This window comes from Brienomyrus brachyistius, chromosome 25, assembly GCF_023856365.1.
Source record: "Brienomyrus brachyistius isolate T26 chromosome 25, BBRACH_0.4, whole genome shotgun sequence".
Taxonomy (NCBI): Eukaryota; Metazoa; Chordata; class Actinopteri; order Osteoglossiformes; family Mormyridae; genus Brienomyrus; species Brienomyrus brachyistius.
In genome coordinates this window covers 7,769,964-7,791,528 of record NC_064557.1, presented here as the reverse complement: position 1 = coordinate 7,791,528, position 21,565 = coordinate 7,769,964, and the positions used below count along the sequence as shown (strand labels likewise).

General features: G+C 44.2%; 1 long non-coding RNA gene across 1 annotated transcript; it reads left to right on the top strand.

The window, feature by feature from the left end:
- Positions 1-2,749: 2,749 nt before the first annotated feature.
- On the top strand, positions 2,750-18,650 carry LOC125720762 (uncharacterized). The gene is made up of 3 exons (XR_007385567.1): positions 2,750-2,917; positions 3,465-3,514; positions 18,584-18,650. It is a non-coding gene; the product is annotated as an uncharacterized LOC125720762 (long non-coding RNA).
- The last annotated feature ends 2,915 nt before the right edge of the window (positions 18,651-21,565 follow it).

Below are 21,565 nucleotides of genomic sequence, written 5' to 3'. Positions count from 1 at the left end.
ATTCTCTCAGAGCTCCCCCTGCTGATCATTGCAGACATCCTGCTCTTAAAAAAAAAACACATTCGCAAAACATCCACTGACGATGCTTTTTGGACTGAATATATTAGGGTCAAATGATATGCCTTATATAAGCTATGATGCAACACACATCTCGGTAAGATGTTTAATATGACAGAAGTGGTGCGATAGAAATACACTGCAAGTTTTTCCATATTATAAAACAATTTCAGATAAACAGCTGAGATTAGAAATGGAGGAAAAAAACATCTAATTGCCGAGTGGCGATGGGGGATCGCCTTCTAATTCACATTTCCCGTTTATGAAACGTTGTCTTATTTAAAAGGAAAGTTTCAGTAGTTAAAGCAAAGCGTGTAGCAGAGACCTCTAGGGACCGCTGATGTGAACTGCACATGCCGCGAGGAGGACTTCTCTGCAAGATGCGCGTATGAACATTCAAAACAACAATAAAGCAAAAGAAAAAAGCTTGTGAACACACCCAAGCCTTTCGTCATTCGCAGATATTAGGACCTTTACGGTTAAAATATTAAAAATATCTAATGGATCATATTGATTATGCGGTTAATATATTAAAGTGGTAGATCCATCCATTTGTATTCACAGAACTGCGTGAAGATCTGATTTGTCGAAAATGTGACTGTTTGATCTTTTTTGTTGCTTGAGGTGCAGTGAAAATAATTTGAGAATCATTTGGAGAATTCTGTTACAAGTGGCGTAGCAAAATTCTGTAGCAGGTTCGGGAAATTATAGCTGTTACTGGATTTGCATTGCCGACCACAGAAGATGTGCTGTTTCGCAGCATTACCTAGATGCTCATGCCGGTCGCATTTCCCAGCAAGCCAGCCGAGGCACTGCAGCTTTGCGATGGATGTATGGCAGGCGGCGAGTCGGGCCGCAAAGATTCATATAGTCCTGACGCCGTCGCCAGGAGGGAGAGCCCGACCTGGCCAGCAGATCGCTTGTCGTCCCTCCTCTTCTCAGGGCACTCACACTGCAAACCAAGTCTGCAGGCTATTGTCTTCTTTACCAGAAGACCTGCTAACCTAGTCTTCAATAGCTGTAAAAAAACTGAAGGGACAAAGAGAAATAGAGACCAGGATTGAAAATGGCCGTGCTTTACTTTCAGGCATTTAATAATAATAATGATGATGATGATGATGATGATGATGATGATGATGATGAGATGCAATCAAGGTGGGGATTTCAAATCCCCCCTCCCAGAAAAAATGCAGTTAGGCTAACTCATCTCTATTGCCCAGGCTTGTACGTGTGAGTGTGTGTGCTTCTGCACTGAGACAGACTAGTGTCTAGTTCAAGGTGGTTCTTGGCAAGGGCTACAGGCTGATGAAGTCGGGTCTGCAGCAAGCCGATGGCAAAAAAGCTGCGATCGGGTACCATTGACTGTGAAAACCAGTGCTGGAACACACCAGCACAACTAGTGGTGACACTTGACATACAGTCCTAACACTACAGCCCTCATGTTCACCAACTAGCTTTGATGCCGATTCAACATGCGAAATCAGCCAGAACAGCGCAGTGGAGACCAACTGTGCCCAACTGTGCCACACACTGGTCTGACGAGCAGCCACTGACTCTCAGCGAGAGTCCAGCAGCTTTCATTGGCCAAAAAAATCATCTTGGTGTGTTCTGGACTAAAGGCTTTTGATTTTAAAAGCCATTGTGTATGGGTGTTTTTGCTGTAACTCCCTAATTAGATTACTAATTAGAGGACTGATTGACTAAAGAGTCCTCACACTTGGGATTGAACAGCTGACCTAAAGGTTCTCAAAAATCCGCCTACACACCGGTCATTTGCGGATATGATTGTACGCCCCTGATTTACGCTGTCTGAGCTGCATAACCACGTACCCTCCACTGCAGCCTGACGCCTGTAGTTGCATTCATGGGGTTGATGCAGACATACTGACAGCGTAGATTCTACACGAAAGATAAATTGATGGGCTATGATGAGCCCAGGTGTGACTTCGTGGGAGGAGCGGTCATTAGATACAATTAGTTTTCTGGTCTCCCTGCAGATCTGGGAGATTTGGCCCCCAGTATGGTGCCAAACATCTCTCCGTGTGACGCTCCCGCACCCTCCCGCAAATCTCAATAGAGGTGAAAATTTCAGGGCATTTGTCTGTGTGAGAGTGGTGTGATAATGGGTGTCCAGTTTGGGCTCTACACCCCATCCTGGGCTACCCAGGGTCGAGGTCAGATGACATTAACCGAAACGGAATAGGGCGATGACAGTGAAGGAGGACAGGTGCACGAATGTTCCTTCTGCACCTGGAGGTCCATTAGCCAACCGCCGAGAAGGAAACCGAGCTATGCAGCTATGGCAAACATCCCATATAAGGTAAAACGTCTCCATAGGCAACGAGTTTTCATACTACTCACAGAACTAAGAATGATATGGTCGAAACTAAATTTACATAAAAACTGTTTATTTTTAAATTTGTAAGATGTTATTCAGGATACAGCAAAAATACAAATTATTTAGCTGTTCCTGTTCTCTTGAAGAAAGATGGGTCAGCTCAGCTAATGATTATTTAACGTAAATATCTGTATTTTCTAGGACATTCTTGATTTAGTTCAGACAGGTGTGGGAAGCGATGTACTGTCGAGCATGTGCGCCTGTCTGTCCGGCGTTTCCGTGCCTTTTGAAGTGCAGCTGTTGATTCACCCGGCAACTGTGACGCATGTAGCGGGTTGTGCCGTTCAGAGCAGAACCATGGCGTCTTCCTGTCGGTAATTAGCGTCTGTGAGAATTAGCTACGCCGCGCCACTCTGGCGACTTTCCGCCCCAGTGAGCCCACTTCGTGAGTCTAATGGAATTCTGTGCACCCGGCGGTCCGACTCGGAGATGGGCAAGGTGACCGAGCGGCAGCAGTTGAAGGTAAAGCGGAGAAAAAACACGAGCAACGAGAGTCGTAGAAATAAGTAAATAAGAACGTAAGGGGCCATCACTCCCTACGCCAGTCATCGCCCACGCTGGCACTATTGTCGCATGTTGACTCTCCAATGGAGGCACCTGCGCAGTGATTAATGCGATGGCCCGCTGTTAGCTAACCACGCGGATGGCTAGGCAGGCGGAGTGATACGACAGGAAGGTTTGGTGCTGCTCCGCTGGGCCGATGTTTATTCATTTCGGTCTGACGGGTGATGGGATCCACGCCAATCTGGAGAGTAGGCGCAGGCCAGGAAGCCTCCATTGGTTCTCTCTCGATCGCTCGCTCTCCCCGCTCTCTTTCTAAGTAGCTTATTGAAGTCGACGGCTTGCAGGGCCCAGTGTAAAAATCCACCTTTATTTGAGCTTGATATTTACCAACGATCCCTTCCCTCACCTAATTTTTATTAATTGAGACTTTGAGGGCTCAATATGCCGGTCGGAGAGCAGTTCTGACTTTTTAAAAAGGCTGACTCTTTTTTTTAAACATTTGCAGGGGGAGCGAATTGATTTAGAAGGATTTTAAATACCAGAAGTGTCAGGCAGGTGAGTAGCCTCTGTGTGAGACAGGCAGACACTGTTTATTTAAGCAAATAAACTGTCAGAAACTATGTGGAAGAAGCTCTCAGTCCGGCAGCTGGAAGCAACGATGGTCAGCGCGCAGACAAGCACAGACAGTTGTCATGCTATGGGATGTCTTCTTGGATAGTATTCAGTCTCAGCATAACTCTGAAGTGTATGAGTGGTATATATGAATGGATACAGTCTTTCACACAAAAAGAGGATGTAGCTCTAAAATCCTCTTGCAGGCATATCCAGATAATTACACATAAGCTCGTCACCACAAGAGCCCCCCATAAAGAAATACTCTTATAGCATTTTCAGTAATAATGTTATAAAACCAGCCACTAAGGCAGTAATATCATGTACCCATATGCTCCGTATTATCCTTGCTGATACATGGAAAATTTGGTCATTTATGATTATTATACAGGGAATATTAAATTATACATCATTTTGTATTATCTAAATAATAAAATATCTAAATTTATAAAGCTAATTTAGGACAATCAATGTTATTATATGTAAAACTCATGTTAAACTGAGGGCTGTATTTTCAAATCGCATAAATTTACTACTTTGGAATACTCCTCTTTTTTTAATTTGAAATTTCTGAATATCCATCTGGTGTTCAGTATGGCGAACACAGGATTCGGTCATCGTCGTGTGCAGGTGCGAATCCTGCTTGATAATCGGCAGGTTTAAAAAAAACCTTATGGTTAAAAATCATCATAAAAAAACACCACAGGTAATATGGTATAATGTGTGTCAGATAGCACCTTGATCTAACCAAATTTGTTGACGCTATATCGCTCTACTACCCAGCTATGGACAATCACCTGCTGTCCATAAAAGGTTATTTTAACCTCAAGATAGCAGAAATAATGAAGGGTCAGAGCGTCTACATGCGTGTCTCTTGATTGTCACATAGTCTGCGGGACAATGTTGTGATAGACACGGCCCCTACGAAGTCTAATTACATGTTACTACATAACTGTCTGATGAAATCTCGGACACACTGATTGGCTCCTGATTTTGATTGGCGGCAAAGTGAATAGGAGGGAACAGATCACCGCCCACAACGGGGGAAAAAGTCATTCAAACACACTCCTTCTGCTGCAGTCGGCTTTGCCTGGAAACGCTTCATTTTCTAAGGACATTTCAGGCGATGAAAACTGATTTGTGTTTAAACTGCTGTTTGTGGATTCCGAGGTTATGCCGTATCTCTGCTGCTCCGTCTCTGACATTAAGAGAACAGCTTGAGGGTGGGAGACGCAGGTTTGGGGTGGACATGGTACTCAGGAATGCTTCGCTCTTACCCAGAAGCTCCTACACAGTCGATGCTTTGGCCTCAGTTCCTCCTACTTAAACCAGGGAGATTTTATAATATGATTCATATCGGTGGCCTTCTCAGGAATGGAGAACGGTTATTACTAAATGGAGGTAATGCGTATCTGGATATTTCCAATAAAATATACTGATTTTATAAAATAACAATTTCTTAGAAATATACTTCAATTATCCTATAAAATATCTGATTGCGACACCACACTTTGGGTATAATCAACGATATGACACCCTTATGGACACCAACAGCAACAACAAAACAATATCGACAATCGTCTTTATCATCTTAATCTTTGTCATCTTAATTAAAGCACTTTTCATGCATGACATACGGCTGAAAGTGCTTCACATATGGATTTAAAATAAACAAAGACTGAGAAGCTGTGTAAAATAATGAATTAGATTATAATCATAAGGTGGTGTGTGTTGAGCTGAATGTGAACTTCGGGTGGAGTAAGAGGAGCTGAAATCCGTTACAGCACCGAGGTTCAGTCACTCAGGGGTTGCTGGGCGAACCGACGGAGACGTGAGTAGACAGGGTCTTCCGCACCTTTGCTCACACACCTCCGACACATCAAAGCCAGTCAAAATAAATCGGAGCGGAGTGTCGGCTAGGTGTCTTCTGCCTGATTAAAAGTTGCTTCTCGGAGAATGAGCGATTGCGTGCAAAATAAAGGGGCAGATTTAGTTTCTAATTTAATGAGTCATTAGTTCTGGAATGCAAATCCATTGTTAGCAGAAACAAGCAGAGCAATTTATAGGCTAATTCTGAGCTTTAATCCTTCTCGTACGGTGTGGGAATTAAAAGAAGTTTGTAGCATCAAGGTGTGTTTGTTCCTTTTCGTTTCTCCGCCTTCACTCCGTTTGAGACGGGGCGCCCGCCTGGGCAGACGGTTTTAAACGGCGGGCAGTTCATATCCACCAGCGATAATTAGCTGCCATTTGCAGCCATGGCCCTCAGCTCGCTCTTCCACGACTGAAATGTTCCTACCCATGGTTCAAATCACCGTTGGCCCTCGTCGCATTTTTTAATGCGTTGAGCAGCAGCTCTGATGCATCGAAAGTGACACCCGTGCCTCGACCGGACTCGGTATGAGTGCCACGGCCCCCGCCAGGGGTGAGGGCGCTCACTGGCGTGACTCTTGTGAAGCACAGTGCACCTTTTGTCCCTTTAGTGAAACAGCGGGGGAATGAAACATTGTTGAATTATGCACAGGAATTAATCGAGGTGCCGGTGTAGCTGTTCGAGGTCCCAGGGATAGAGAAGGTGAATTTTAAGCTTGTTTGAGCTGACAGCTAAATGAGGCAGCTTCAATTGTGTGTCCAGCCATAAATGTTACCAATGACAACGTCACAGGAAGCCAAGGGCTTATCATAGGATGCGCACACACACACACACACACACACACACACACACACACACACACACACACACACACACACAGTATACCTACCCTTATGGGGCCCGCTCATTCATTTCTATGGGAAAAATGCTAACGCTAACTATGACAAACTTAACCCCCAACCTGCCCTAACCATAACCATAAGTAACCAAGCAAAATAAGAGTTTTTGCATTTTTCACTTTTTCACAACAGTCACCGATTTTTATAAAATAGAGTTTTCCTTTATGGGGACCAGGAAACCGGTCCCCATAAGGGAAAAAAAAACAGATATTTACCACATTATGGGGACATTGTGTCCCCATAAGGATAGGCATACCCACTTGCACGCACACACACACACACACACACACACACACACACACACACACACACACACAGTGGTCAGTTTAGTGTTGCCAGATCACCTAAACTAGCTGTACATGTGATTGTGAGAAGAAAGAGGCACCTGGATAAAACATGCAGGGTCATTTAATTTAAGTTTAATTAAGTTTTACATAATGACCTTTCATACCCTACTATGGGTTGGCGCCCAGTCCTACGTTGTTCCCTGAGCTGTGCCTGTAGCTGTGTGTGTGCCCTGCGATGGGTTGGCGCCCCATCCTGGGTTGTTCCCTGCCTTGTGCCCTGCGATGGGTTGGCGCCCCATCCTGGGTTGTTCCCTGCCTTGTGCCCTGCGATGGGTTGGCGCCCCATCCTGGGTTGTTCCCTGCCTTGTGCCCTGCGATGGGTTGGCGCCCCATCCTGGGTTGTTCCCTGCCTTGTGCCCTGCGATGGGTTGGCGCCCCATCCTGGGTTGTTCCCTGCCTTGTGCCCTGCGATGGGTTGGCGCCCCATCCTGGGTTGTTCCCTGCCTTGTGCCCTGCGATGGGTTGGTGCCCCATCCTGGGTTGTTCCCTGCCTTGTGCCCTACGATGGGTTGGCACCCCATCCTGGGTTGTTCCCTGCCTTGTGCCCTGCGATGGGTTGGCACCCCATCCTGGGTTGTTCCCTGCCTTGTGCTCTGCGGTGGGTTGGCGCCCAGTCCTGGGTTGTTCCCTGCCTTGCACTCGTAGACTCCGGATCGCCCCTCGACCCTGGATAGGCCAAGCGGTTACAGAAAATGGATGGATGGATGGATAGTGACCTTTCCGAGATGGTTTCCCAAAAGTTCTTGTTTCTTGGTAGCCGGTAAATGGAAATTCAGAGACACAATGTTTTGCTGTTTACACAATTAGAGAAATTAATCATTGATAATAATCAAATCACATTAAACCTTGAATCACTCACTTCCCTTTTTGGCGCAGGCCCACTGAAGTGATTTTCTGACCTACATTTTTTCAGTGTTACATTTCATTAACTTGTTTAATTGGAGTGTGCGTGGGGAGGGCAGGGGGGCGGAGCTGAGATTTATAGCAGTGTGATTCATTGGCTTTCATGCAAAGCTGTGACAGTAAGAGATGTGTATACCAGCTACCCAGATAGTGGCAAACTGTAAATCCACTGTAAATCACTCAAATGAGAAGTGTTGAGTCCACTACCACAGATGTGGGAGGTCAGCGCACTGCACACAGCCCGCATTAAAGGCTAGGCTATGAACCATACTATCTGCAGCCATTTTGATTAATGAAACCACACAGCTTGCCTATTCAGTGTCAGTGTTCATTTGCTTCCTGCGTCATTCTGCTGTTTGTTCGCCGGTATTAGTTTTTTTTAATAAACATAACGGTGATCCGTCCTTTTTGTGATGGATTTTTACAGCTATTGCCCAGAAGTTGATTTTGCAGGGGATTACGATCTTGCGGCTGCAGTGTGCTCACGCTGAGCTCCAATTTTGTATCCCTAAAACCGTCAAATGACCTTTACTTTGGATCCATGCCTTATTTACAAGGCTTTGCTCACCAGTTGGGGACAACTTAAGACATGGGGAGTCACTTATGGTATTAGATGGTGCTGCAGGTAGAGTCTTGCAGTACAAGGCGTATGAGACGAGGCCGAATTCGCCTTTTTAGGATGCTGAATACGTAGCGAGATCCACCACGTTTATCCTCGCCATTAGGGATTGTGCTGGGTGGATTAGATTTGGTTTCCTGGGTGATGCTGCCTCTCCTTTCCACTACAATGGAAACTCAATTATGCCTCCATTTTATCCCAAACAAGATAGCAGAGGCAAAAAATGACTCACTTCCATATATTTGTACTCAGAAGAGAGTGATTTTTTTTCTCTTTTTTAATCTAGCGTGTTTGTAATTTCCTAAAAAATTGTCCTTCATCATGGGTTTCTGGCGTGGACATCGCTAGTGGAGGCAGTAATCGCCGCAACTGGGTCAGTTCACAGTAGCTCGTTAGGGGCGCAGATATTTACGATGGTTTTTTTCTACTTCCATGGTCTATGGTGGGATAAACTCTGTCTTGGCTCTTGGAACAGAGTGTTGAAGAAGACAGATGATGTCTATCTTGCTCAGGTCAGGCAGGAACTCAGCTGCTTGGTGTCTAGGGTAACAGGTTGTGTTGGAGCAGACAGTGTTTGCTGACATGCCTGAGCGGGCAGGTAGCCCCCTGCTTTGACAGGCTGGGGGGGCACACACCGACCCTAAGCTCACTCCTGTTGATAGAGGTCAGACACTGATTGTAATCTAGACGGTCATCAGGGTGTTGCTCTGCATCACTCTACCCTTTGTCACATCAGCTGGAAAAGAAGAATCTGGAACATTTAGTCACGGGTGACCAAAGGGTTTAATGGGCCAGACAGTGGGTTTGACCTTAACGAGTGCAGCCACAAGGAGGTGCTGTTTTAACTGTCAGAGCATTTCATCAGAGACTCCAGATCATCATTCAATCTCATCATGTTCAACGTGAAAATGGGGACATGATCTTACAGCAGAGTAAACTGATTATTTCAGCAGGCCATTGTCTGTGGGAAATACTGATGTGCTTCCCAAAGCTTATTGTTGAGGTTAGTGTGAGGGATTTGATGAAAGCGCTGTTAATGTGTGACTACATTTAGCTTTTTGTGAGACACCCAGAGCTCATTCTGGGGTGGAAATGTTCCCTTACCAAACTGGTCAGGGTTTAGGGCCACGTTCAATGAATGCATTGGGTCAGTTGCTGACTGAATTCATAGGCCTGTTGCAGGTGTTCTAATAGACTGGGATTACTGCGGTGTTCATTGTGAGGTACAGGTTGGACACTAAGTGTAAAATACTTTGGTACACAGGAAGGCAGAGGTATTGAGTCAGCTGTCAAAGGCATGTGCATTTTGGAGACCCCCTAACAGCGAGCCCTGCGATGGCTGGGATCTCCACGCCGCACCTTGCCTGCTCATGCATACAGCTGCTGCATGGACCCGGTACCGGTTCACCGTGTGATTGATCGTGAACACGTGCATCCTGCCAGGCTGAGGCTTGTTCACTTTGCTCCCCTTGTCATCTAACAAGTAGCCAGTCGCCGAAATGGGGCGCAGTGGGAAGCGATTGCCCACTCAGGGCCGGATCCGTGCACAAGGCAGGGAAACAGAACCAGCTCCGTGTGCAGAAACGCTGCTTCCACACTATGAACTTGAAACGATCAGTGTAGAGGCACTAAACATAAATCCAGGGTTGATTGGATACCTATGGTCCAAGACAAGCCACGCCCCTTACTCCGCCCTCCCTCTACCCCGTGAAAACGTGAAGTCACAGCTGTTTGCAATCAACGCAATTCAACCTAGCCTGATCCCGGGATCAACGTGAGGTATTGTCGAATTCCGTATGTCTCGCCTTTGTCTAGCTGCAAAGCACCCTGCAGACCCCGTCTGATCTGCCCGCCACGACTAACCAGCCCCCTCCCAGTTCCTCCGGCTGTTCCCCTCGTGCCTGAGGTCTGCATTTCAGGACTGACCCCCGGCTCTCGACGACTTGGATCCCGGGTACGCCGACTACGACTTAAAGTCTGGTATTGTGTTCCTGAGCCTCCCTGGTGCCGACCTGTGATTGGATGCTGACCACGTTGATTCACCTGCCGCCTCGCTGACGTTTGTCTGAAGTGCTTAATAAAAGCTGGTCGCCTTTCGAACTCGTGTGCAGGACTCGTTACAGCATGACAATCAGTCGATTCCAATATTACACTAACACAATATGAACAATATTACTACTGCTACTAATAACAATAATATATTCACCATGTATTTCATATAGTCATGTAACATGCGATATTCCTGAATACATTTCACTAGTATTCTTTGCTCTGTGCTTGTAAATACATTTATCGGTGTAGTAAGAGCCTTCTACACTGACCATAGCACCTCTGTCTTTACTCCATTAAACTGTCTGCTCACAGCCTAGACCGACATCTGCAGTCAACCATTTCATTTTTGCTTGTCTGTTTCGTTTCTCGTGTGTCAGAGAAATCCAAAAAAATCATGCCATAGAAGTATGCTATTTATCCCACTGCTGCCCCTAGTGGATGAAGTCCTTCCTTCCGTCTTCTGTGGCAACATGACCGTAGCCATAGTAACCACAACAATAGGCACCTTAAGATTCTCCAGCAGTTCTGTGACAGTTTCGGCATGATATGATGTTAATTGTCCCCATTTCATCATACATCGTATCCTTTTTTTGTTTTTTACTTATTTCATTTGTATTTTCATTTATTTCCCTCAACACTAGGATTATGTACCAATTAATAATTCTTACCAGGTTACTATCAACATCAGTTTTCAAATCACTGCAGGTACACAAGGGCAAATGGATGAATTTCTGTAAGTCTGACAAATAATTAAAAAAACCCACAGTGTAACTTGCGTATTCCTTTGAAGGTTAAACATTTCATAGTACATAGATCCTGGCATAAATATTATTATTATTATTATTTATTTTTTACCCATTGCTGGACGTGATTTTAACCATTCTCCTGAGCAATGGTGCATGCATATTGCGAATCGTGTGTAATAGATGCGTGTCTCGAGGGATACATGGCATTTTCCCCTGAGTGTTATCGGTGCAGGTTTGTAGCTGTGGGCTCACGCCGGCCTCGCTGGCGTTTTGCTGTGATTTTAAGCCACACTGTCCAGTGATGCATGGCTCCTCTCCCTAGGGAATGACTTCAAACACAGGTGTTTTCTGTTTCGTTATCCACCGGTCAGGTGGGAAGGGTCTGGGGAAAATTCGGCCGACAGCCAGCAGCTAAGCGGATGACTGTTCGGATTCTCCCCCCCCCGCTCCGTGACTTGAAAGTAAACAGCTCTGAGTCGACCTGGCGCTGACTACATCGAAACGGGGAGTTAAGCGGGGATCCTGACATCCGCTGGGTACTTCAAACTTAGGTCTGTAGCTTTTCCGCTTTTCATTCTTTCCCTCTGTTTTTAGTTATCCATAAAGAATAGGCCACAATATCCATCCATCCATCCATCCATCCATCCTCTCCAATCCAGAGTGATGTTCAGGCTGAAGACTATCCCAAGATGCAAGTACGTCTAGACAAGCATAATAATATTTATTATTATAATTATAATAAAATTTATAAGAAAAACATGTGGCTGTTGCAGAACAGAGAAGCTGAGAGTAAACCATCCCGTTCTATTTAACAGACACCAGCCAAGGCCACACAAGTTCAAGCACAACTCGGTTTTCATAATAATCCTTTTTATAATTATTCCTGGCGCAGGGTCTTAGAGTAAGACCGTACGAGACCCTAACCCCAGCCTATACGAGTCTTCCAGGTGCTTTTAATTGTGCATCTGACAAGCCCTGCAGCCCAGCAACACCCCCCCCCCCCCATCCCACATCCGTTAATGGATCCTCTCAAATAAACAGCATTTCAGTGTCTGTGACGGTGAAGCAGAACACGCAGCTCGCACACACCACCAGCCTTGAAGATGTCGGACCTCAGGCACGGGTCAGCAACACTGGGGCCTCCTCTTTCGTGGTTCTTGGAGGGGGGGGGGGGTCAGTCACATGTGTGAATCTGGACCTTTTTTTTTAATCCCCTAAACACATAAATTTTGGTGTGATTGTTTTCGAAGAGGTGTTTTTATTAATTGCTTTTTGCCCCCACTAGATGGCAGTGCCTCTTTATCACAGGGGATTGACCAATTTTTTTTTTGTTTTGCTTTTTTGGCTGATCTTCATTTATTCATTTAAAAAAATATTTAAAAATACATATCAAAACAAATTAAATTTGAGTCGTATGTGTGCTAGCCTTCTTTTGCAACTTCATTACTATACTATACTCTGGTTCATATTTTTTATTATTATTATTATTATTATTATTATTGATATTATTATTATTATTATTGTTATTATCATCATTAGGCATTTTCACACATCACTTTTCTGACATATAGCGCGTTCAGCAATCTTGCAATTAAACTCGCTAGCCCTAACCCCCATCCTTACTGCCTATTTCCAAGCATCAAACAGCAAACCTGTAATTAAAGCAAGAGAACTAAATGGGAAGAGCACTTCCGCAAACTGTGCCCCTCTGCCGCATTGATCATTGCAGGACATTCTACACTCCTTGCCCTCTAATGGAAGTAGGCATGCACTAATGACCATAATCACAGAATGATATTTTATTATTTTCTTAACTGGGGAAAAGGGCAGGCTCATAAGGGCTGATTAACAAGTCCGATTCTTGTAATGATAACTCAAATCAAACGTGAATAAGCGCAAACTATTCTCACTCGTTATTTTACCTATTGCATCCGCTATCACATGCTGTAGCTCTCTTTTGCCTATTATAGCTCCATCTTGCAACTTTCTATTTCTCAATCACTCCATGTTTGGTGGCTGTTCTTCTCAATGTTTACCCCCAGAATTGTTTGCATGGTTTCTGCGTTTCCGTACTTGCAAACTGCCGTCTCCGTTTCTTGTTCTGCGCAAGATGCTGGTTGCTAAGGCCACGTTGCTATGGAAGTGACATCAGAATCCTGTAAACGCTCCGTGTGTAGCGACTGTGTTAAAGCTGGATTTGTGTCTTTTGTGGGCAGGGAACCAGAATGAAATGGCGCCGGTCCCAAAAAGCAAAAGGATAGACTTTACGCGAGATCTGTCTCCAGTTTGCTTTGACTGCTGCTTAGCGCGTATCTTAGGCCAGGTGACCCAGACAATGATATTAAGTGAAGAATCTCCCTGGAAAGAAAGGAGAGAGGAGTGGGTTGGACTGGTACCACGATGCCGAAAGAACAGATTCATCAGCATAAATTTTGGAGGTGCAGTGCATTAATGCTGCACATTTTATCATATTGTAGATCCATCCATCCATCCATCTTCTGCCCCCCTTTCCTGGTCAGGGTACCTCAAGCCTATCCCAGATTGCATTGGCTGCAACACAGGGGTACACCCCAGATGTGCCATCACTTGCATTGCACATACATGGACACATACATACCACGATACTATACAGGCAAGTTAGACACACAAATTAGCCTAACGAACTATTTTATTTTTTTAATTACAGAAACTTCATTGGCCAGTGTCACGGTAGATGCTGCCCTTTGTAACCCACCATAATACTTTTAATGTAAATATTTATACCACAATTAACTGTTTCTGTGGCCTCGTGGAGTTAATTGGGTTTACAGGTCATGTAGATCGCGCCCTTGCAACATTCCTGAAGACCTCCTGACTGCCTAGAACCAGTTTATTGGGCATCAGCAGGAGCAGAAGCTGAATATTAATGAAAAGGAACTTTAGTCGGCAGATGTTTCTACCACGGCGGGTTAGGGATGAGACGACTAAGCGGTGCCCACAGTTTTGAATGAATTATTTAACGCAGAGATGATTGAGGTTCAATGGGACCCTCCGCTCATTTGAGGCAAGTAGCCAGACTTGTGTGTGACTCACTCACCCTCATATCGGAGGACGGAATTGGGGCTTTACGAAGCTCAAGGAGAGAATCCGTCTGTGCCAGTCAGTATTTACTCTGTGCATGAAATGACATCTCAGTCAGTGTTTAACCCAAAGCTGGGCAGGATGTTAGTCAAATGCTCTAAATCGCTTTATTCTTCTTCCCTCGGACTGTGTCTTTAGTGGTAGCAGCTAAAAATTCCGGACTGAAAATGAAAGAAATAATCTCTTTGATCTCGGCACAGATCAGGTCAGGGGAGACCATTCAAACCTTAACCGTGTTCCACTTAATAATACGGGATGTTTAGAAATGAATCAGTCTAGGGGTATTTGTCGGTATAGAATAGATAATTAAACAGAACCTCCAGCATATGAAAGCCCGTTGAAGGGTTTTCCAGCTATTACAAGGTTTACAGCTCAAATCGTTAGTCAAATTCTCGTTTCCACGTTTACGTGTAAATCCACATCAGCAGTATCTCGAGTGCAAAAACTGTAAATCTATTTGCCATAGTGTGTTGTTGTTCAATGGGCTGTTTCTTTTCTGACTCATACTCATATTCTGAGATTACTGACACAGTCACGCTGTGGGACGAGGGCCAGACGATCATACGCACTGACATTCCGGTCAGTTGTTGACCAATCATTTACTACCTTTCATCCGAGAAGGAGCTCACTCTGCAGAAGGATTTAGGGGTCGGCGATGCAAAGTGTGAACATACGTCCTTCATTCTACATGTTTGCAGTCTGTATCTTTTTCATTAATTCCAACTGTTCACATAGATATGGGGCATATGAATGGCTCTGTAAACACATAAGTAGCTTCATAAACAGCCACAGTTTTATATAAAAGTGGTTCAAAACTGAACTGACCACTGGAACGATCCCTGTGACCTTTTCTGATTGCTTGTCTGTGGTCAGTGTCCCGGACTCTGGAAGGCAGGAAATAACCTGATACACAGAGTGGGGTATATTGCACTTCTGTTTTATCTCGTATACTGTTCTCAGCTGGGGGGGGGGGAAGGACAGTATTGAGTAGCTTTCTGCTAATGAAGAAAAATGTTGGACGAACTAGTGGGCCATTGCACTAAAGCTGCTGGAGTAGGATCTCATCACGGCCAAGCAGACTTCTGCAGCGTGCCTGGGTTATACCCAACAGCATATTTTATTTTATATACCATTGTTTTTATCATGATTATTGTAAAAATATATGGGTCTCTTTGTTTGCTGCTTGCTTGATTATTTCTTTGGTTGTTTATTAAAAAAATATACTTTCCTTAGATTCCAGCATCTTATATAACTTTGCTTTTGGCCACCTCAATGAAAAGGCAATTTCAAAATAAGTACAAGGGATCCTGTTTCTTTACTTCCAGGTGGTGTGTGGCTCAGTGGGTTAGAATGTTCCACCCGTGATCAGAAGGTTGCCAGTTTAAATCCCCGGACACTAGCTGACCCTGTGCTTTCAAACTTAAAGTAGGTTGCTTTGGTTACAAGCATCTGCTAAATAAATACACAATATGATTATTCTCTCTCAAAATAATGGACAAAAACATTCTAACATCTATCTATCTCGGTGACTCGGAAAGGCTAGTCTTTGAAAAGAGCTTCCAAGTGGCTGTCTGCCCATAGCAGGCAGTGAAATCTGAGACCCGAGTTATTGGTGTATTACAGCTTGTTTCTATGCAACTAGACGCCAGTCATATTCCCTCATCCTCAAGGAGATGGCTAATAAATGTAAATAATGGGTAGTTCTTTTGTTAGGAAGCTTTGCTTTTGTTGGCTCTGATTTCAGGGCATCATAAGCCCTTATCTGAAATAAGGTAGAAGCAAACAACAGGATTTTATAGGATAACGACAAGACGTGGCTGTACTGAAAGACCTACAAGAAGCATATGGACTTTGTTTGGTGTAAATCCACCAAAGCAGATGACTATAGCAGGTCCATTTTCAAGAAAAGGGAATTGGCAGTCAGGACAATCTGTTAGCATGTATCTCCATGGTGAATCTCTCCCCTGATAGCTCACTAGCCCCGCCCACCATGACCAAGATAAACAGTTAGATGATGGATGGAAAGTAGTGTAGTAGTCTGAAGAGAAACAAGCTGCACCCTAAATGTAAATCGTGATCTAAACACGGCCGGATCTAGAAATGGGCAGGGACGGGCAACGCCCACCCAAATTTCTGCTCTGCCTCTCAATTGGTCAGTTTTAGCCTGTACCATCTGAATCTGCCAATCACGTTTATTTCATTCATCCCATGAAATAGTCTTCTGTGGAGCATTTGTAATCGCCTGTGAAAGTGGAGGAGGAACGTTACCTTATTACAATTAAAGCTCCTTGTTAAAATGTATCGTTTGTTGCTGTACTGTTGCGTTGAATAACTATCACCGCTAGTAGTGGTTTCTTTAACTGTGATACTAGCTAGCTAACGTTACTGTCGGCTAGGAAGTTCACTAGAACAGTACAGTGGAACCATTGTATCTGCTGATTTGGTAACTGTGGATTTTCGCGGTAGGTCTTGGACTGCATCCCCCGCAGATTCAGGTGCACTACTGTGTATAACGTTTGACAGTTTGCTAACGTTGATATAGGCGCAGGGTTGGCAACTTTGATCAGCTGGCTGGAATGAGATTTTCTATTCGAGACAAGTCTGCACACACATGCACATGTACTTTCATGCATGTAACAGTTTCAGTACCATAACAAATAACGATACTAATAAATAATAGTCTGTAGGGGTTGCAAACTACCACAGAGTTCTTGATGTAGCTAATTTTAGGTTTATAATGAAATAATACAGATTTGCTGCAAGACTTCTTGCGTGAGAACCTCAAAGCGCGAGTTTCACGCTAGATGCGTATGAACTGACAAATGGTGCCCAGACAAAATTTCTAATTGCCCCCCCAAACCTGAGAAGTCTACATCCGGGCCTGGATCTGAAAGAGTATTACGAACAGCACGGCTGGCAGGTGAAATGCAGAGCAAGGATCCGCATAGATGTGGAGAAGAAGAGGATCCCTATTACCTGTAATACAGCACAAAGATGTCCTCTTAGATATATTATATTATTAAGCCGTAGCATAATGCTGATTGGTCGCAAGTCGGGGCATTATCGACTCCGGCTGGGTCACTTGGGCGAGGGTGTATGATGTTGTGAGACCCGAAACACCTGATGAACCCAAGGAAACGTCAATGATAATGCGTCCAGTGCATAGAATCTATCTTTCACCTGCATACAATACATGCACCGTATTATATATCTGCGATGGGCTGGCCCCCCATCCTGGGTTGTTCCCTGCCTCGTGCTCATTGCTTCCGGGATAGGCTCCGGACCCCCCGCGACCCTGTAGGATAAGCGGTTTGGAAAATGGATGGATGGATAGATGTATTATATATTATATAGATATGCACTCACATACATTCATATATAACACACACAAACACACAGGATTGCAGGAATAAAAAGTGCTTCCTGTCCGATTTCCCACATTTTTGATTTTTCCACATGTAAATCACTCAGACTTTATTTGCAGATGAAGCCATGAGCCGCAAACGACGTGCTGTCTGGTGTTGGACAGGACAGCCAGCATGACTGTAATCAGAACCGCGGTAACTAGTCTCCGTCAGGCCGGTGCTGAGAGCTGATCAATAACTCAGATTGTGTTTGGCTGTGGTCATCACCGCCGCTTACTGACTGTGAACATGTGATCTCAATTCCACATGGGTGTCGCTTAAGCTTCTAAAAAAACTGCGGTGAACCCCCCCCCAGGCAAACTCCCCTCCCAGTGGCCCCCCCAGGCAAGCTTCCCTTCTGGTGACCCCCCCAAGGGTCCCCAGCAAGACCCCCTCCCGGTAACCCCCACCTAGGCAAACCTCCCTTCCGGTGAGCCCCCCAGGAAAGCTTCACCACCCAATTTCACCTGCCCCTCTGTCCAAACGATTGAAAGTGCCCCCCTTTGAGGTTGTAAGTGGCCCTTTTCGCTAACGGATGATCACCCAAAATTTACTCTCCCCCCGTACCAGCATCTGCCCCTCAAAAAGTCTTTACATGGCACTGCACTGTCATGCAATATTCCGGGGTCTGCATGGTGTGAAGCACTATTACCTACTTATACTTACATTACTACTATTACTACTACTCTAATAATAACAATAATAATAATAATAATAATAATAATAATAATAATAACACAGGCAGTCCCGAGGTTAAGAATGAGCGACAACTCATACTTACGGACTGCCATAAAGGCTATTACATAAAAAATTCAGCTGAAATCTAACGGTTCGTAATAACGAACACACGCACTACTGTGCGACACTCATGAAAACATTGCACAGCTTCAGTGATCCATTATTATTACTACATAATTATTATTATGTACTATATTATTTTTCCTAATTTACCTACAAATTCGACTCACAGACAGACTGGGGACTAAGTATAATGAATGATAAATGCTGTGGCAGGTTTGTTTGACCACCGCAGGGTAACTTTTTGTTTTTAGATAAAGACCACAAGCCTCTTTCTTGAAGCTGAATGAGGAGACTGGAAGGCATCTCTTCAAAAACCACTGATGAGCAGCTGAGATCATTTCCTTTCAGATACCTTTAAATCCAGCAGGAATATTGATAAAGTGAGTCTGCATTGGCTGCCAACAAAATTACATCAGTTGATTTAACACCCAGGGCATTTAATTAAATGGAGCCTCGTGGTTTTATTTTTTCAGCATGAAGGAAGTCTAATGATCGGAAGCATGGCAGCAGAAGACAATGGAAAATGATCAGGTGCTCTGCTAGTAAAAGAATACTGTTCCACTCCCTGTCTGGCAAAATGACAGTTAAATATTGCTTTTGACAATAACTCGGGAATCTGCTTATTTGACATTATTCATTTCTCATTTTTAAATATGGGAAAACTCAATACGAGTGTCTATATATAAATGCCACAAAGGGACACACATTCACACATACGACTGAATAGTATTTCAAAAATCAGTTTCAGGTTAAAATAATTGGAAATTTTAACATTCAGGCTGAGACAGCAATCTGATAAGACATGTTTGTCTTTATATTACACGCACCGTAAACCGTGTAATAATAATGAATAAAAGAGGTCGATCCCCCCCCCCCCTTATTTCCTCACAGCAATGGGATATTAGACGCTACTGTAAACATAAGAAATATTGAATGAATATTTTCATAAGTTAGGTTGTTACCGTGCTTTTCTAACTTTCTACTGAATTGTATTTTTTTTTTCAGTCTAGGATGTGCCTCACTAGGGGGCGCTGTGGAGGAGCTAATGAGCTCACGCTCACGTGCAATAGCGAGGAGCCATGCTGGTTCCATGCCTCAGTATTAAATATCACACAGTTTGCAATGTGCATGTTTATTGTAATGCTAGTTCGTAGGACAGATCATTAAAAGCACCGAATGCCTTTGTCATTCAACTTTCCATTATCAGTACTAGTAAAGAAAAATAGTCATATTATCCTCCACTGGGATAAAAAAGACACAGCATACTCTACCTGCATTACCATTCTCTTTTTCCCAGCAGCTCATTCTTGCATGATTTTATTCTGACGGGGTGTTCCACAAACTAGGATTTCTTGTTTAGCCGGATAACTTGTTGGATTTAAGGTAGCCAGAGCTAGATGGACTTTGTCCTTGTTCACTAACATTTAGCCCAGGCTACCTTAAATTCAACAAAGTTAACCAGCTAAACAAGAAGTCCTACTTTGTTAAAAAGGCCCCTGTGGCCTTTAAATGGACTTCTTATTCATTCACTTACATTTCGCCCAGACTACCTTAAATCCGACAAGTTACCCCAATAAGCCAGTAACCCCGCTTCGTAGTACAGGCCACCGGTGTCCTATTTGTTTGCTTGGAGTTAAACAAAGTTGCACAGTTTAGCAAGTGAATAACTACCTCATGGGCTTAGAGCTGGATGATTGGGACGTTCATCTACACTTAGAAAAACTGAGCACCAGTTTGTACCTTTTCCTGTCACTGGGACCCCAAGGACCAACAGCATTAATGTACCCCCAATGGTACAAAAATGTTAACCATAGACCATTTCTGTATCTTTTTTCTGGGGGAGGGGGCTCGGGGCTTATTTGGTCCTTACCAATGCTGACACCAATACCTACGCCCTTGCTACACCACAAGCACGCTTTTACTGAATAGAATCTGCTTCTAAGTGAGTCAGTGATTAACTAACTAAAAAAAATTAACATGGAAATATAGAAGTGCATTACTTTGTAGTTTTTTATGTATTTGACTGATAATAAGAAGGAAAGACAAAAAAAAAAAAAAGGATTTACTGTGAAACGGGGCAGTAAATCAGTCCTGGAATTACGGTGCAGTCATTGACCTCACCAAGAGAAATGAACACACAATCACGCTACTCATACCACCAGTCGCAGGTGGGGGAACAGACAGCGAGAAAAAAATCCAATTGCAAAAAGAAATAGCCCCATAGCGATGATTGAGGAGAGGTATACATCCATTCTCTGTAAGCACTTATCCAATAAGCGCTGGAAGCTCATGGAGCTGGGCGTGACCCTGTGCACGCTGGAGTAAGTCTTACTTCAGGTCAAAGTGCTAGGATGAATATTGTCTTCCTATTGCGGTTAATGACCTCTTATAGTACATAGCTAGATCTGTCCGTCTTGACATAAGAGAATTGTTAATAAGATTTATATTAAGGCCCAAACAAGAAACATAAATACTGGTGTAATCCTCTGCTTTCAACCCGTGGTCTCCAGCTATGGCCCTGGAGAGCTGCGATCCGGTAGGTCTTGTGTTCTACCCGGCTTCTGACGAGCCACACCTGTCCCTGGTATTTACCTGAGAACAGCTGTGGCTCATCAGAAGCCAGGGAGGATAGAAAGCTAGGCAGTAGCTCTCCAGGGCCATTGTCGAAGACCCCTGCTCTAAACCAGTGTTTCCCAATTTGGTCCTTGGGGATCCCAAGACAGTTCATGTTTTTGCTCCCTACCACACAGTCTAAAGTTTTGCTCCCTCCCCAGCTCCTGGTAAGGGAGGAAAAATGTGGACCACCTAGGGATCCACAAGGACTGAGTTGGGAAACATTGATCGCATCTCTCTGTATTCACAATACCATGTCTTGGAACCCTTGTCCCCTCGTCAATCTCTGAGTGGTCACTGTCTGTAGGTCTAGGGCCTCTGGCCGTGAGGTATGTGATGGCGAGAGCCAGCTGGACTCAAGTACTAAAGGTAACATTGTGAACCAAACCAGAGTCAGACTGACCACCATAATAATGCAAAAAAACTAAAGCAACAATCAGAAAAAAGACACAAAAGACAAATATTACTGCTGCCGAACTGGCAAATCAAACCACACACAGAGACAGAGTGAGATGAAATAGACAGCCTGATTACTGCAGGTGTGAGCGACTGAGTGAGGTGGGCGTGGCCAAAGGACAACCCCACCCTGTATCAGGGAAAATGTGCACTGGGATAGGGCC